The 14,780-nt window shown below is 47.6% G+C and overlaps 1 long non-coding RNA gene across 1 annotated transcript in view; it reads left to right on the top strand.

Moving 5' to 3' along the window:
• The first annotated feature begins 229 nt into the window (after positions 1–229).
• LOC103348570 (uncharacterized) overlaps positions 230–14,780 on the top strand; it is a 129,164-nt gene continuing 114,613 nt past the window's right edge. The window contains exon 1 of the long non-coding RNA XR_011384692.1: positions 230–395. This is a non-coding gene — a long non-coding RNA (uncharacterized lncRNA). The remainder of the gene's footprint in view (positions 396–14,780) is intronic.

Here is a 14,780-nt window from a genome sequence, read left to right as displayed (position 1 = left end):
TAAAGGTTTTAGCATCCTGTTATTTCATTGACAATACGCACGCTCTTAAATGCAGACACACATCAGTGGGAATTAAATCGCAAGGTGTCAACAGCAGGTCGTGGATTAGCACCAGCAAAGTATGTGTTGGAGGCTGGAGGATTGACAGCTGAAAGGCGACAGGAACTGTGCTGTGAGGATGCAGTTGGCTGAAGTCAAGGGCTTCTGCTTTGATTGATCCGTGAAGCATTTCTTGAGTTGGGCTAAGCCTGTCTAGGCTCTGGGCTGGGAGTGTTCCATAATAAGGCTCTTAGGTTGCTCAGCCTGGGGTGGACACCTTTGTTGTTGATCAGCATCTATTTTTCTTCCAGTCAGATGCTGCATGTGCCCCAGGTGCCCTGAGCATGGATGGACAGGTAAGACAGAGCTGACCAGTCACCATACACTATCTCCCTGGCTGTAGTGGTTGGGCAAGGGATGACCCTGCGACACACAGAGCCAGCAACACTGGATTGGGGGACTTCAGATAGAAACACTGGGAGAGGGGTTCTCATTTGGCTGGGATTCCAATCAGGGAGGAAATATTGGCGGGAGCTGCCACTGTTCATCTTTGCGGTGAAGAGGGGAGCGTTACCCTGAGTGAAAACATGAAAGCAAGCAAGGCTGAGAGATGGAGGCAGGTTCTTGGTGACATCCCCTGGATGCTGAATCTCTGCTTGTTTAATGTCCGTCTGCCCTCCGGAGAGTTGATGATTCAATGTGATCCAGTAAGTCCTCTCCCTCTGTGGTGTCTCCGCCAACCCCCATCCATGTTCAAGGTTGATTGGGTTGGGTTTCTGTCACTTACATCCAGAAGAGTTCTGGGGAGTGGAGCGTTTCCACAGGCAGTTGTGAGAAGCCAGGACCCTCTGCTGAGTAGAGGGAACAACTTGATTTTGACCACGTGTGCGGGAACGTTCACATAAGGGCATCTCTCACCCCAGACTTGCTTGTTCTGCCAATACTGACGAATGGTTTGGCCTCTGGAAATTTCCAAGTGGTCTTTAAGTCACACGGTCTGGAGGAGCTCCCAAGAGGCTGGACGATGTAAACCCTAAACCTCACTAGGTCATGCAAGAACCCTAAAGGAGCTGATAGGAAGGCCGCACGTCAGACATGTTAAACCTAGGATCGAGGGAACTGACCCAGGATGACCTAGTTGGTTAGCCAGGGTGAGGGGAGGACGCTGTGACAACTGTCCATAGGAGGTAATTATCTCTTGTTGAAAATTTCTCACAACTCAAATACGGTCCTAAATGCGTTCCATACACTGCTATGTTTAATCTTCTCAGCAGTCCTGTGAGTAATGGAGCTTTTACAGGTCAGGGAACTGGGGCTTAGCGAGGTGGAGTGACTTGGTCAATCACAGGTAGGATTTAAACTCGGTTTGTCTGCCTCTGATTTGATAGAGGACTTGGGTCCATGACTAGGGAGTGTGAGAGAGGGGACAGTGTTCAGCCTCCCAAGGTAATAAGGGTGCTGAGACTAAACTTTTGGTCACGGACTCAGCCTCACAGGGGCAGACCCTGACAGCACTGGGAGAGCGGAGTGAACAGGGAACGGGCCAGGGCTTGTGCCAGCAGCACAGTGCGGCGGGGTTGGGAGGGTGCCACAGTGGGTCTGCCTGTATCTGGGGCTTGTGGCAGAGGATAGACACAGGACTCCAAAGTTAATTCAGGCCTAATCCCAGAGTTGGAGCAGAGCTGGTTCAGGGATGGGAAAGTAAGGAGAGAGAGAGATGGATAGAGGACTCCTGTGGAGCCTTGAGGCTAAAAAGAAAAAGAAAGATTCCTTTATTCATTAAAACAACTATTATAATAAACTAGTACATGATCCCCACTGGACTAGGGTCTTCCTCACACATTGATCTGAGGCCCAGAGAGGCCAAGTGAGCCATCCAAGGTCACACAGGAGCTGAACTGTGGTTAAAAGCTAGGTCCACCGAAACGTGACGATATTCCCACAGGTGTCTCCTGGAGAATTCAAGTAATAAACTGATCATTAGCTCTGAAGGAGGAGTCTTAGGGGCAGTTCACATGTGCAGATAGTGACTGTGCCTTGCGGAGTGCTGACAACCTGGACGCTACCTTCAAAACAACCCTGTGGCATTTAGCCAGGCGTCACCATCCCCATTACCATCATTGTCGTCATGGCTGCTATCTGTTGTACTAACTTTTAGTGAATACAGTGTCTGCATGTGAACCCAGGCATTCCCAACTTTCAGACATGCCTGAGTTGTTAAGCAAGACACCTCTACCTCTGACTGCGCCTCAGTTGGCTATTGTCAGAACAAAATGAAGTAGTACAGGCAGAGGGCTCAGAGGGGTGCTTGGCACGCAAAGCTCAGACAGCGTTGGCTTTCATCATGGCCATTTCCATCTTTGCATCACCGTCTCTCTTTTTTGTGGCTAACCCACCATGCTCGAGTGTGCTAGGAAATGCAAGGGCGCTTGCAACGTGCAGAGCCTCTAGGGGTAATCCTGAGGCAAGAGATAAAAGCGGCTCACTTGACATAACTTCATAAACCCATTTTAATCCCGACGTTGATTTTCTGTTAGAATGATCCCTTTCGTGTTTGCATACACAGTTCCTGCATGCCTCTAATACAGACGTATCAATACCATGATTGAGATAAAACAGTTACCTCCTCTGTATTCTCTTTATGCACCAGTCACCCTGGCCTCTTTTTTTTTTGTCTTTTTTCATCCTCTGCTACACAGTAGCATTCACGGGAGTGCCTCCTTATTCCCTCACCAGCCATAACTCAAGGTGGAGGTTTCAAATAATGACAAGTAGTAAAATAGGAGAGATTTAAGCAAATTCAACTGGAAATAATACAGAGAAATATTACTCACCCTGGACACGTGCCTCTCTTTTGATCTCCCTTGTCCAGGATACACTTTTTTTTTTTTTTAAAGAAATGCTACTTTCATAGAAAGAAGCAAGCAGACACTAAAAGGAAACCTCATGTCTTTGTTGAGAAATAATTAGTCTGATGGACAAGGAGTGTAAAAAGAAATTCGTTTGTTTCCTAAGCCCCTTTAGGCAGCACGTCTTTCTTAGGTTTGGGCTTGTAGATGAGAGTTTGGGAAATGGAAAATTTTCTTGAATAAGAATTCAGGAAGTTTGACCTATGCAGTTACCTCTCTCTTAACTTGACAACAATTGGCAATTACTTTTTGATCCGAAGCGTGAGGATGAATATGGAAAGGGAGTGTGAATCATTCTCCTTCGGAACGCTTTCTCTCTCCTGTGCTGCACCTGAAGCGGATTTGCTTTCTTTTTTTTTCAGTCCCAAAGATTCAATATAATGTAGACTTGGAAATACCTGTGTTGGCTGCACCTGGGGGCGAAAACAGTTGGCAAATCGATGAATCAGTTTCTTTTCTTCTCTTATGGAAGCTTCCAAGACCTTGACAGTGCTTTGCAATCGGGGTGCATTGGCTCCTAGTGTCAGCACATGGCACCCACATGTGGCTTAAGACTCTCAGACCCCAGTGGCTCTGGTGAAGATGGAGCACTACACTGCATGCAGGATCATGGTTGCCTATAGGTGACTGGGGAAGCGTGGGGCTCTGAAGTCCGTCTCACCGGGATTAAGATCCTGCCTCCTCTGGGATCTGGAGCTGATGGCTGGATTCCTGCCACACTGAGCATCCTCACTGTAGAATGGGAATGAGTAGCTCCCTTGCAGAGCAGTGTGTCCTCAGCCTTGGAGCTGTTGACATGTTGGGCCTGGCCATTCTTTGCTGCAGGGGGCTGTTCTGTGCATTGTAGGGTGCTTAGCATTACTCTTGGCCTCTGATCACATTGTGATGACCAAAATAATCCCCAGACATTGCCAAACATCTCATGGAAAGTACAACCTCTCTCTTCTTTATTGATAGCTACCAGCATGGAGTGACTGTGAAGCAATCCTGATAAAGCTCTCAGACACTGCCTTGCAGACAACACATAGCAGAAGCTCAGTCAGCACCAGTTGTTACTGTGCTAATAAACAAACTCAATATCATGATTTTCCTCTTGAGGAATCTTACAGGCTCTCTGGATCTCTGAGGTCCCAGATTCCTTTGTATTAACAGGAATCCCTGGTTACCCAACTATGCTGGCAAGATATTCTGCTTTCTAGCAAAACCACCAGTCTCTAGGAACAAGCAAATCAATATTCAGGTGGTTCTATGAATGAGTGGCCTCCTCTCACCTTGGTCTGAGAGCTGTAGGCAGGAATTTTAGAAAAGGGTCATGAGAGAAGACAGATGGCACATCACTGACATTTTAGGTTATCACAAGTCAAAGTATCCCCATGCCTTGGCATCCACTAGAAGTTACTGCACCTGGTCTTCATGGATTGGAGCTCCTGGTGCATCTTGGAGGGGAACAGGGACAATGATCTGCGTTGCGGGAGGAACCTACCCAACTGGCTTTGTTCTTCTATATCTTAGTTCTAGCTATTTCTACCAATTGATGGACTGCTCAAGATGGTTCTGTTGTTTGATCACTGTCATGGACCACATTACAACTCACCAAAATTCACATGTTGAAGCCCTAACCCGCAATGTGACTGTGTTTGGGGATGGAGCCCTTGGGTTATAGGGGTGGTGCCTTATAATCTGACAGAGCTGGTGTCCTTATAAGAAGAGAAAGAGAAAGCAGAACTCCCCGCACCCCCTGCACCCAGGAAAGGCCTGTTGAGGATAGAGCAAGAAGACAGCCATGGAGGCCAGGAAGAGAGGTCTCACCAGAAATCAAAATTTCTCACATCTTGGTCTTGGACTTGTAGCCTCCAAAAATGGGAGAAAATAAACCATCCACTGTTGAAGCTGCCCAGTCTGTTGTAGTGGTTTGAGCTGACTTGCACAAGTGCTGACCCAGGTGTGTGGCATACTCCTTTTGTGCTCACAACAGCCTTTTGAGATATATTCTGTCCTGCGCTCCCCAACATGCTATAGAAGAGAAATAGAGTATTTCCACACTTGTCCAGTGCCACACAACTACAAAATGGAGCCCAGGCCTGTCAGTTTCCGAAGCCCAGGTCCTTAACCGCTAAGCCATCTTAATATGGGTTGTGTCAACCCCCACAGTGCCATTTATAGAATGTTGACATAGTGCAAGCCTCTATGTCCGGGATTTCAATGCATCAGTTATTTAATCATGCCGCAGTCCTACACGAAGGTCACAATGGTCCCCATTTTTGCAGATGAGGAAACTGAGGGAGGCTCTGCTAACTCGAAAGGCTACAGCTTAACTGGCTCTGCAGGAATCTCTAACTAGCTCAGTCTCTGCTTTGGAATCGCAGGGCGGGTAATGCCTGCTGGGATATAATGAGCTGATATTTGCTCTTTAGAGGCCACAGATTGTTGTTGAATTTTTGCAATCTCTACAGTTTTAATCCCACTAAGGATTCTAGCAGCGAGTGGGAGTGAAGGTCTCAGAAGGAGTTGAGTGCACTCAACTGCAGGTCAGTCCAGCTGGCTTCTCAGGGTTCTGCATTTATGCAAATTGGAGGGAGAGGTCTCAGTCCGAGGAAGGGGGAGTGCACACCTCTCTCCACACTGGCAATCCTCTCCGAGGTAGTCTCTCCAGCTCAGGGCTTAGCAACAAATTGCATCTCCCTCCTTTATTTCTTCCCAAGGACAAAGAATAATAATTCAAAGCAGAGAAAAGAACTTACACTCGTACACTGCGAATTTCCAAAATGTTTTGAGTTCACCTTAAAATCACCAGGGGGAAACAGGTGTTTTCTGACAGATGAAGTCAAGACACAGAAGTCAGGGCTGTTGATCTCACACGCACTGTGTCCTCCCCACGTGGTACCATTTGGGTGCTGCTTATGCTGTAGCTACTTAGTATCCTGTCATGGTTAAGGGCAGCAGCTTTGGAGACAGGCAGACCTAGGTGTGAATCCTACCGGTGACACCAGCCATCTTGGACACACTGCCTGGTTTAAATAAAGATGGGGATAATAACGGTCTTCTGGGGTCAGCTACATTAAACTGAAGGCTATCTATGGAAAGCATGTGGTAGGTGCCCAGTGGTTGTTTTCACTGTCCTTAATGGATGAGAACATTCTAGAATGTGGCCTAAGCACCACCTATCATGACCTGTGAACATCTCCAGGTAAAAGCATCCTCTGAGGGACCTTGGAGGTCACTCCTATTTTGACTGGGAGCTCCCTTGGGTGGGGAAGATGGCATAGTCTGGACTCAGGTGGTATTTAACAAGTGACCATCCAGCTTTGGGCCAAGAAGTCTAATGACCAAGAGTTAACAGAGTTTTTTGTTTCTGAATCCCAGCCTTGAAGTCAGACTCATGTGCCAGCTAGCTGGTCTGTACAATGGTGGGCAAATGTCCCATTAGATTCTTGTGAGTGCTTAGTGGACTAAGGCATGCAATATGCTTGGTATGCTTGGTGAGCTGCAGACGGATGGAGCTCACTTGGTATTCCCACAAGCCCCTCTCTATTTCCTCCTCAGTAGAGGTGGCTGTTAGAAGCCCTGAAACTTGGTGAGGTTTCCTTTATCTTCCTCCTTCTCTGTCCTATTGGGATATGACTAACATAAAACAGTCGATTTTCCTGAAATGGCCTGTGATGGCTCCTCTGCTCATCCTGGTCGTGTCAATACTCATTTTGCCTTCATGGAGAGGAATTTTTCATCTAAGGACCCCTTTTCTACAATCACAGCTCTAACAGGAATACATTTAGAATTTTTTTTCTTTTGAACCATTTCATGAAATCTAAGCACCTAAACTTCCCCCAGGCGCGGTGATGCACATGGTATAAGCATGGAATATGGTGTCAGAAACCCTTGTCTCTCGGCCAGAATTTGCCTCTGACTGTGATAAGTTGGGAGAGGATGTCCCTCCCCACTTCAGGACTCCAGTTTCACCGTTTCTAATGGAGCTGAAAGCCAAGCAATGTCTAAAAGTCCATCCTAATTAGGATGTTCTGTGTTTTTGTCACTCCCTTGATAACCAGAGCTCAAGTTGATCAATCCTAAGTCCTAAGATGATGAAGCACTTACACCAAAGCTTATGTTTGTTCCTTTTCCCTGTCTGTACCAGCCCAGTTTTCTGCTTTTGATCAGGAAGATTTGTGATAAGTAGTTGTCTATTCTTGGCAAATCTCACTTCTCCCGTGTTTTAACAGTATCCCTCCCAGTGGAGTCTGGTGATTAAGAGTGGGGTTCGAAGTTCAAATCCTATTCCTGTTCTTTACTAGCTATGAAATGGAAACCTGTTCCTCTTCCACATTCATTCTACAAATACTAGAGATGAATTTGGTGCTATGGATCCAAGGATGAGCAGGACAGACACTATTCCTGCCTTCTAAGATGTAATCTAGTGGCAAAGACAGCACCAAAAAGGTGGCACCCATGTGAGGAAGACCCACTGTTAGGAGATCTTCTAGCAGATACTCCTAACGCATAGACTGTGCAGAGAGAGGTCAAAAGCAAAGACCGAACGTGAGAGACACGAAGGGATTCATGTGCTAGACAGAGAAGTCGGGGGCTGGAGACAGGAGGGTATCGAAGGCTTCAACATAAACTCAGAAAAGTTCATGAGGAAGAAAGCAAAATATGGAGTGGGCAGTAGAGAGGGGAACAGTGTGGGAGTGGAGAGAGAGTGAGCGAGTGAGCGCCAGGTCATGAAAAGGATTTGTAAACTGTATTAAGGAGAATCAACCTTAATCCCCAAAGCAATAGGAGCCCCTCAGACAATTTTAAGAAGAGAATTACATGATCAAGTTTTTATTTTGGAAAAATTGGCTGCATTGTGGAGAATGGTTAGCGTTGGAGGATGAAGGAGGGAGAGCCAGTTGGAGGATATAACAGTAATCTAGGCAAGAGACTGACAGAAAGATGGCTGCTTGAGTGCTAGGATCTTTGTCAGTTTTGTTTCTATGAGAGAGAGTCAAACTATTCAAGGACAATGCATATTATGACAAAACTATGCATGCATTTCATTTTTTTTGCACTGATAAGTATCTTTTGTTAAAAGATTTATTTTATTTGAAAGGCAGAGTGACAGGGAGAAAAAGAGAAAGTGATCTTCTGTCCACTGGTTCACTCCACAAATGGCTGAGCTGGTTGGGACTGGACCAGGCTGAAGCCAGGTCTCCCCAGTGGGTACAGGGGCCCAAGCACATGGGTCATCATCTGCTGCCTTCCCAGGTGCTTTAGCAGGGAGCTGGATTGGAAGAGGAGCAGCCGGGACTTGAACTGGATCTCTGATAGGGGATGCCGGTGTCTGGCTACAGCTTAACCCACTGGGCCACAAGGCTGGCCTCATGTTCTTTTACTCCCATTTTCCATGGAGTGCTTGTGTCCTTTCATGTGTGTCCCAGGTCCTTGGGCACAGAGCTTCTTGTCTGCCAGTCGGTAACTGCTTGTTGCGTGTTAGCGATTGAGACCCAGCCCAGTGGCTAGGGGGCACGGAGAGAACATGTGGATTCAGACCTAATTTGTAAGCCAAAGGGAAAAAGTGTACAACTGATTAGATGGGAATTGAGAATGATTCTGCATTCTGACTTGGGTAATTGAGGGAAAAGGATGACATTCTCTGAGATGAGCCTCGGTTTTCTCATCTGTAAAATGGGACCAATATCCCACCTCTCATATATGGAAAGAGAGTGGCCCAAGGCCTGGTTCATAGAGTATTCAGTGTGTCAATGAGTCCCTCGTCTCAGATCTCACCTCTACGGAGTGCAAGGTCCCCTCCGTAGGTTATGAACAAACAGCACACATACACATTTCCCCAAGTCTCCGGATTTGAAATCCTCAGAGACAGTAATGGCAGCAGCAGCAGCAAGAGCAGCAAGAGCGAGCAATGTGCAGCCAGGAAATGAAACAAGCTGCTGAGATTGCTAATTGGAGTTTGCTTTCCAAGGATGAACTGCGAATCTCGGGGAGGCTCAGTCACCTGCAAACCTGGTCCTTAATGAGCTGCTCTGCTCTTTGTCAACAGGATGGGTGGGTGACAAGGATTTCTGTAGCTAAGAAGCAGCTGGGGTGGTGGGGTGGGAAGGAGTAATTTAGAAGAAGGAAAGTGTTTGTGAAACCCATCATCCCTCCTGCCATTTGGCTACTTAGCGTCATTTCTGCAGCCCCGTTTTGAGAGGAGGAGAAATTGCACTGGACCTGGGGCTGCAGATTCTTGGAGAAGACAGATGCTGGTGTGAGACAGCCCCGTGGCCCCACAGAGCTGCCGTGTCCACTCCTGTCTGCTCAGTAGTGCGACCTGAGCTGCAGCGCTCTGCCGTGCTCTGTGCTGTCCAGCGCTAGGCTTGCGAGAGGACAGAGACACAGGGAAAGCAGCCAGCAAATAGGTCATTACCATGCCACAGGATGGGTTCATGAGGGTACTTCAGAAAATTCATGGAAAAAGTTGTTTGTGGGGCCGGTGCTGTGGTGTAGTGGGTAAAGCTTCCGCCTGTAGTGCCGGCATCTCATATGGACACTGGTTCAAGTCCCGGCTGCTTCTGTTCCGACCCCCCTTCCTGCTATGGTCTGGGAAAGCAGTGGGAGGTGGCCCAAATGCTTGGGCTCCTGCACCCACGTGGGAGACCTGGAAGAAGCTCCTGGCTTTGGATTGGCCCAGTCCGGCCGTTGCAGCCATTTGGGGAGTGAACCAGCAGATGGAAGACCTTTATCTTTGTCTCTCACTCTCTGTATCTCTACCTCTCAAAAAAAATTGTTTATTTTTGTGCAGAAACATTTTGAAATCTGTTTTTGTCACAATGTACATTTTTGTGAACTTTTAGAAAATCCTCATAGACGTGGATTTCAAAGTATTTTGCATGAAGCTAAATTTATCTTTTCATTCTGTTCTTCCATGAACTTAAGTAACCTCTGATTTAAACAGGGGCAAAAACAAATTAGACTGGGTTGTTGACAACTAATGAGCCCTCACGGTAACCCAGCTTCAAAAGGCGGTTTTTCTCTCTCTTCGCTGGGAGGCAGAGGGAAAGCTGATCTTGAAGGTGTGCTTATTTTTGGCAGTCCTCGGGAGTATACTGCTTTCTAATGATGGAGGGTTTTTTCTTCTCAGTTAAGATTCTTAAGCAGCTTTATTGATATATAATTCATGTGCCATACAGCTCACCCAGGTAAGCATACATTGCAATAATTTCCAGCACTTCCAGAGTTGTGCAGCCTTTCCTCTGTGCCCCCAGCCCACCCCCACTAGCAGTCTCTCCCCATTTTCTTCCAGCACCCCTTTGCCCCCAAGACAGCCACTGGTGAGCTTTGCATCTTTATGGATTTGCCTGATCTGGATATGTCATAGAAACGGAAGCAAAGAGCTGTGGCATTGTCCCTGGCTTCTCTTCTCCTCCCATAATGTTCTCAAGGTTCATCCACATTGTAACATGTAACACAAAATGATGTTGTTTTTTTAAATGGCCAGATACTGTTCCTGGGGGTGGATTTTAAAATATTGACATCTCCTTGTCAATAGCGTTTTCACCCAGGTTGAGCATCTGTCTTGCCTCAAGAACCAGAGTCTTTGCTGCCAGATTGGAGTGTCAGATGCACTGTGAATAGTTAAGGACACAATTCAGGGACCGAGCGCCTGGTCCAGCCTCATCCCTGTCCCTGTTCTGTGTCCTTCCATGACATTCTCAACACATAAGAGACCGCTGGACTGTCCTACTAACCTCTGCTTCCTCTCTGAACACTCAGTGAAGTCTCCAGTTCTAACCTCAAGCACCTGCTTCCCTGGGCCTTCTCCACCCTAAAAAATAAATGTCCTTCAGGGCGGGAGTTGTGGCACAGTGGGTTAGACAGCTGGCTAGGATGCCCACATCCCATAAGGGCACTAGTTTGAGCCCCAGCTGTTCCATTTCCAACCCAGTTCTCTGCTAATGTGCCTGGGAAAGTAGCAGAAGATAGCCCAAGTGCTTGGGACCCTGCACCTATGTGGGAGACCCAGATGGAGTTCCAGGCTCCTGTTAGGCCTGGCCCAGCCTTGGCCATTGCAGCCATTTGAGGAGTAAACCAGCAGATGGAAGATCAATCAATCAATCAATCAATCTCTCTCTGTCTCTGTCTCTGAAACTGTGCTTTTCAGATAAATACATTGTTCTTCAAAAGGAAAAACTCCTCTCTCCCCCTTCCTCCTTTCCTTCCTTTGAAAGGTGCGTGTGTGCACACACACACATACACACACACAGAACACACAACTCCCATCCACTGGTTTACACCCCAGATGTCTGCGTGGAACAACTGGGGCTGAACTGTGGCCAAAACCGGGAGCTGGAAACTCAATGCAGGTCTCCACACATGAGTGACGGGGGCCCAACTACCCGAGCCATCACTGCTGCCTCTCAGGGTGCGTGTTGGCAAGAGACTGGTGTCAGGAAACAGAGCCAGGAGCTCCTATGTGCAGTGTGTGTGTCGCAACCTGCATCCCAACCACTAGGCTAAACTCCCACCCCTTCCCCATTTGCACATTCATCTTAATTATGGATTTTGCATTGTGTGTTATAATGGGGGGGGGCAGGCTTCCCCTCCAGGCTGGTGATTTTTCTGAAAGAGGATAATAATCATACGCCTTTCTTTTTCTTTTAAAGATTTATTTATTTATTTGAAAGGCAGAGTTGCAGAGAGGCGGGAGAGGGGGTCTTGCATCCACTGGTTCACTCCCCAGATGGCTGCAACCACCAGAGCTGGGCCGATCTGTAGCCAGGAACCTGAAGCTTCTTCTGGGTCTCCCATGGCCCAAGGACTTGGACCATTTTCTCCTGTTTTCCAAAGCTATTAGCAGAGAGCTGGATCATAAGTGGAGCAGCTGGGACGGGCGCCTGTGTGGGATGCTGGCACTGCAGGTGGCTGCTTTATTTGCTACGCCACTGTACCAGCCCCTCATATTGGCTTTCTCTAACCCAGGTGCCCAGCTAGTTTTGGGGGAGCTTGTTTAATGTTTGCATAAATAAGTGAATGAATGAATGAGATAAGTGAATGGGAGAGAGATGCTCACGGAAGTCAGTGGATACAAAGTGGAAGTCATTTCTTTCTACCCGCAGGTTCAAACACAGCAGTTTCTGCTCCTCCTGTTTGAAATGGCTTGTTTGAAAGAGTGGGAATGACAATTTAGAGAACATTAAGCCGTGTAAGCATGGAAAACAATTTGCTAACGGTGGTTATCTCTGGAGGGCGGAGTCTCAAGGGCTGGAGAGGCTTTCACTTAGCCTTTCATTAGAGACTTCAAAAGAAGGAAGCTGTGTGATCACAGGTCGTTCTCACTTCGATGGTTTAGGGGCGATTTTCCACGTTAAAAATTATAAAAACAAAGCAAGTGAACAGAGAAGAAGCCGGCTCAGGTGAGTGCTGGCAAATCACTCATTCTGTCTGCTCCCCTGGGAAAGGGACAGTGCCTGGCACAGAGGGGCATTGGATAAGCGACAGTTATAGCCATCATTAGCAATCACAATAATGGCAATAAACAAACGCTAAACCTAGAGGCCCCTTCCATGTGAGACAGTCCTTGGGTCATTTTATTTATAGCCTGTCTGCTTATGTTGGTGGCTTAACAGATCGATTCTGTGAAAGCCATGTGGCTTAGCCCTGGGACGGAGGCTGTTGTAATAAACTCCGCTTATGGGGCAGTATGCAGAAGTCAGCTACAGTGACCTCGGGGGTGGAGTGAGGCGCCATGGTGATTGTCGCTCCCATCTGTTGAGCCCTTGCTAGACCAGAACACAATCCCAGGAGATCTTTATAATTCCCATTTTACAGATGAGAAAATGAGACCTGATAGGCTAAATGCTTTAAGGCCATATAGCTAGGAAGTGGCTTATCTGAGATCCCAACCCCTGTCTCCTGGGCCTGAGTTAGTGATCTTTTTATTAGACCTGAGGCCTCCCACTGCAGGTAATATGGTGTAGGAGAAAGGGAGGAGGACAGATGAGAGTTTGAAGGAAGGTCCCCAGATTCCCACTTTTCCCATCATGGCTCCTGTCATGCCCCAGTAGGCCCTAGAAGTCTTGGAATGAAGAATGGTTGCTTCTTGCTGCTGTCACCCATGCCAAGGACTTCTGTGGAACCTGACGTGCAGGGTAGCCTGGGTCGATCATGGATACCTGAGGATGTCCGACAGGGGACTTCCAGTTGTACCTCCATACCCAGTCGTCTTTGCTTCCATAATAAAATGACTTCTCATGAAGCACAGTTGCCTGAAAGAAAATGTTTCCCAGGCTGCCTAGCAGCACCGTGTGGACAGGTGTCTAAGTGCTGGTCAGTGGGCTGCTAGCAGGAAGCGCTGGGCGTGGCTTTGGAGAGGTTTCTTGAAAGGGAATGGGTGCATGTTTCTCCTTTGCTTCCCCCCTTCTGGGGCTGCTTTGCAGATGGGGTGGCTGGACGGTCACCTTGCTGGTGAGGTGAACACAGAGCTGGGGCCACTTACAGTAAAAGAAACAGATTCTCTCAGTGGATTCCCTGTCTATATTTGTGGGTAGATAGATGGTTGGTTGGCACCCCCCAGTGTCTACCTTTGGGCTGAGTAGTATGTCTCCCCAACGTCTTTCATCCAAACTTCGGCTGAATTTCATTGATAGATCGTGAATACTCAGAGTGGAAGGGGGTGATATGAAGGCAAATTCTCTCCCTATCCAGAGACCAGGGAAGGGAAGTGGCCCCTCAACTGGAGTCCAGCCTTGTAGTTCCTCTGCCTATGGTTGATTGAAGGTCAGCCTTGGGTTGAGTTGAGCTCAGAGTTTGTTTTTTCATCTCCTGTGTGAGCTACAACCATGGAAACACTCAAATGTCAAAGAAGGATGGCATCTGTCCCTGCCCAACTTGACCGCAACGCAAACCACTACTGAATGAGCACCTACTGTATACTATGTGTTGTGAAATGTTGGAGAACAAGGCTCTGACTCTATATCTACGAAGTTCTTATTCCAGTGAGGAGACTGACAAGCCAACCATGACAAGACAGTGCCAGTAGCAAGGAAGCAGAGGTGGCATTGAGGGCCCCCAGAGGAACACTGAAGCCAGTTCATGGGACTGGGGCGTCCTAGAATACGTTTTGCCTAAGCTGAGATGACACATGGGAAGGGGCTGGCTTGATGAAACGCAGAGCAGAATGTTTCGGGAGGAAAGTATGAGTGGGGAATGGATGGTGGTGGGCCAGAGTGGAGGTGTAGGGCCTTCCACGTCGTGCTCAGCATCTCAGATTTACCCTGAGAGCAAAGGGAGGTTACTGGAAGATTTTACTATAGAAGCAGTAAGATCAGACATAACCTGTAGAAATGTCCCCTGGAGAAGTATGGGCAGGAAAGGGAGAGGCCAGTTAGGTGGCTGTTTTAACAGAAGTGCATGCATGTGAACTCACTAGAGCATGCGTGTGCATTTGCATACACAACACACACACACACCCATGGGCACTTTCATACCAGAGGTTTACACAAGCACCAGGGTGTGGCCACCACCTGAGCTGGCAGACAATGCCTTCACTTTCTCACCCGTCAAATGGGACCAACAATAATTGTCCTTGAATGTCTCCCAGGTTTCGGAGCAGATGGAAGCATCACATCGTCAAAGCTTTTACAGCTCAGTGAGGCTGCCTGGCCCCTTGTCGCTTTCCTCTGTCCTCAGCCCCCAGTGTCTGAGGCATCTCAGGGTACTGCTCATGGAGGAGCCATTGTGGGAAGGCAGACCTTCAGACAGACAAGGTGTAATTAGATTTCCACTCAAGTTTCAAAGTTGGAAATAGCACAAGAAGATCAGGGCTTTGCCTCCAGACACTGAAAATTAGAAATTGAA

The sequence above is a fragment of the Oryctolagus cuniculus genome, chromosome 19 (genome assembly GCF_964237555.1).
Source record: "Oryctolagus cuniculus chromosome 19, mOryCun1.1, whole genome shotgun sequence".
Classification (NCBI taxonomy): Eukaryota; Metazoa; Chordata; class Mammalia; order Lagomorpha; family Leporidae; genus Oryctolagus; species Oryctolagus cuniculus.
This window is presented reverse-complemented; position numbering and strand designations above follow the sequence as displayed.